The following is a 3,887-nucleotide window of genomic DNA, read 5'->3' as shown; positions in this document are numbered from 1 at the left end:
TCGAAGGACGCGGGGGCGCGCGGCAGCGCGCGGGGGCGGGGGCCGGGGGTGGAGCGTGCGCGTGCGCGTGCGCGTGCGCGTGCGCGCCAGGCCCTCGTCGCGCGACCCAGAGAGGGAGGGGCGGTTTGTCGGCCCTCTGACTGAACGGGCTGTCGCGCTCCAGACGCCATAGCGGCCTGCCTGCAGAGACCTGCTTTACATAGAGCTCGAGGCTGGGGCGGGCTCTGGGCTTAGCGGCGCAGTCGGAGAGGCGGGACTGGGTCTGTGCGTGACGGCGGGTGGGCGGGCCCCAGCCGCTGCGCGCATCTGTGGCTCTCACGGGGCGCAAATGTGGGGTCTAGCTGGTTGGCACCGGACCTTTGCAGGAACAGTCTTGGTCTTGCAACCCAGGTAGCCGTGGTTCGGCTTAGGAAGGCAGTGAGACTCGGCGCCTCGGCGTCTGGCCCAGCGCGGAGCCAGGGGAGGGGATGGCTAGACCACCGGAGTGCGAGGGTCAAGTATAAAAATACCGTCCCTCCACCCCCGCCAACTTTTTACTGACTTCTCTTGAGGGACTGTGACTGGCCCAGAGTCTCCCTGCCAGTTAACTGACCTTGACACCGCCCATCCTTGTAACAGTGGCAGGGATTGTTTTGAAAGTGGAACCGTTAACTACCCTAATGGAGAGGCTGGGAGCAATGACTTTTAATTCTAATCCAAATGCCCTTTCCATACTTTGGTCTGCGTCACGCCCCTTTGTTGTCCTTTAACTTGTTAAATGTAAAAATTTAACTTCCAGAGTATTGACGACCCCAGTCTAGGATTAAATGTTCATTCAGATTAGGTATTTCTGCACAATTGGCTCAATAGCTGGTAAAAAAACAAAACAAAACTAGATGCTTCTAAAGTTTCACTGTCCAATAGATTACGTTTATAATTTAAGTTTTTCTAGTAGTCATATTAATAAAGTTACCAGTTTTAGCAAATAAAAATATAAGATACCCAGTGAAAATTTGAATTTCAGTTAAAAGAGGGATAATTTTATAGTGTTAAAATATAAGCAGGAACATATGAAATTCACATGTAACTGGGTGTCCCATATTTTATCTGGAAACACTACATATTAAGGAAAGTAAAAAGGAATGGATGAAGTTAGTTTTAATAATATGTTTAATAATATATTCAGTCCGAGATTTCCAACATTATCATTTCATCATGTAATCAACATAGAAATTAATGAGATATTTTATATTCTAATATAAAAAAATCATTGATCTTACTTTTCTTTTTCATACTAATATTAAGAATCCAGTGTGTATTTTACGGCACATTTCAATTTGGATTAACCACATTTTAAGTGCTCTGTAGCCACATGTAGCTTTAGTGGCTATCTTATTGGACAGCACTGTTATAAAGCCTTTAAAAATTAGGGCTGCTAAATTTAACATTGCAGTATATTCCTTTTTTTATAACAGTGGCTTGGTGATAGGGAACTAAATGTATATTGTTTAAATGTAACCTCTTGGATAAACACTCTTTAATAGTGATTATATTCTAAATTGAAAATAAAAATAGAGGACAAGCCAGCATGTTTTATGCAAGAAAATATAAACATTTTCCTAAAACATAAAAACATAGATTTTTAAAACTTGAGATAAAAGTGTTAACACAGATACTAGTCATTTTGTTTATACGTACAATATTCCTGCCTCCTGAAGATGTCTGGCTATGCCTTCAAAAGTGCACTTAATCCTTTCTAACATCTTATCTCAAGTAACAGTCCTTTTCTGGAACTAACTGAAAAGGAAAACCAAGCTTCTTGAAAATAAACTTTTTTTGTATCAATTCTCAAAATTGTTTCAATATTTCAAAATAAACTAAAGCTTCTCTGAGAAGAATGCTGACCTGCGCCCAGACCAAAAAAAGTGAAAAGGTCTTAAGAAATATCACTTGGACATCAGAAAACACTCCTGAAGGGTCTGAAAACAATTCAGTAGGTTACCAAAAAAGATTTTAAGAAAACAAATCTTTTACCAAAAAAGGCTTGTCTATGTGTACAAAGCAAAGAGCAACCTGTAGCAGCAGCTTCCAGTTCTAGGTGGGGCAGTGATTACTCTGAATGCTATTATTATTGAAACTGCATCTTTTAAAAGAGAGATTAAGAGGCACCTGGGTGACTCAGTTAAGCGTCCGTCAGGATATCACTGGTCACGTGTTTGAGCCCCACATCGGGGTCTGTGCTCACAGCTCAGAGCCTGGAGCCTGCTTCATACTGTGTGTTTCCCTCTCTCTGGGCCCCTCCGCCACTCATGCTCTGTTTCTCAGAAAAAAAAAAAAATGTTAAAAAAAATACACAGATTATTAAATAACGGATTAAAATAAGGAAGAATAAACATCTATAACTCCTTGATTTATCTTCTATTCAACAAGATAGAATTTTGGAAACTTTATAATTACTTCCAGGTTAAGAGAATACAGTGCATTAGTTAAGAGCATAGTCTCTGGGTATAGCTGTCAGCGTTCAATTACTGACTCCTTCAAGTCCTAGCTTGTAAACGTGAGCAAGTTTATAAACTTTCCAAACCTCAATTTCCCAGATGGTAGTGGTGAGCTCAGTGCCTAGCTAGCACATGTTAAGTGTGAAATAAGTATTAGCTATAGTTATTTTTATTTTTGCTTATTGACTAAAGAAACACTTTTGGAACTACAAGTTCTCCATAGATTTGGAAATGTTTACATTAAGTGAGCTGAAGCAGGCAGCCCTTAACTTGCCTGAGGAAGGAGAAGCCTCCAAAGAAAGAACTCCTCCTTTGGGAAAAGAGAGGAGGTCCAGGTTTAGCCCAATGTTATAGCTTCATTATCGGAGTGAAGGATGATTCAGAGGGTCTGCCCAGGCAATGCTGTCAATTCCACAGATTGTGTACAGATTTTATAGAAAGTGAAATCTGGAATAGCTATTTTTTTTGACAAGATCTCTGTGACATTCCATTTGCCTTCGCCTCAGAACATCAGAGTATGACTCAAGAGTGGAGGAATAGGGGTCTATCCCCCTCATCAGACAACATCCCAAGTAGCATTTCATCACCCATGCCTATCAACACTTTGGGTACAGTAGAACAGCTGCAGTTGAACTTGGCATAGCAGGACTTCATTTGTCAGTGGGAATGCAGTACTTTTGTGCCACTGGTGCCCTGGTGTCCACTGCAGACACACCTCAAAAATAATGACAGAATAGTCTATATTCATGGGCCCAACTGTGGTTAGAGGTTTGACTTTGAAGGAGTTTGGGGTTGCACAGATAGAAGAGGCAGAGAAATCACATTTGTGCTGGTATATGGTCCTGCCTTTTAAATCCCAATGTATTTTGTCCTGGACAGATAGATAACTAACCGTGAAGAGAATGAACTGTGAAACATTCTTAGGACTAGCAAAAGTATGTAATGAAATACTTTGAACAAGTTTTTAAGGACTTAGATGTCTGGAATTTTACTTTGAACAAGTGTAATTTCCAATGTGAAAACCTACAATCTGGCTTCAAGAAATACGGGACAATTTTTAAATTCCAGGTAAATAATTACACATTGCTACACACTTCAGCAACAGTAGGAATGTAAAATCATTCCCCTCAGGGTATACCTGCATAAAATGAAATGTCAAATATGTTGCTTGACTTTTGAAGACTGGTTACCACATTCTAGAATAGATAGAAAAGATATTGGTGATGGCTAATGTTAGAAATATCAGTTCAGCCAAAAGGCTTTTATGTCTGTATGTGATATAGAAGGAAAATTGAGTCATTGATGTTACTTACTTCTTCCTTCAGTCAGCAAATAGGATGTAATGTGCCCAACAGTGTTCTGGGTTCTGGGAATCGAGGAAACAAACAAGGTATCTATTCTCACAGAGCT

Source organism: Panthera leo, chromosome A1 (genome assembly GCF_018350215.1).
Source record: "Panthera leo isolate Ple1 chromosome A1, P.leo_Ple1_pat1.1, whole genome shotgun sequence".
Lineage (NCBI taxonomy): Eukaryota > Metazoa > Chordata > Mammalia > Carnivora > Felidae > Panthera > Panthera leo.
The sequence above is the reverse complement of the archived record's forward strand: the minus strand, read 5'-3'. Positions refer to the sequence as shown.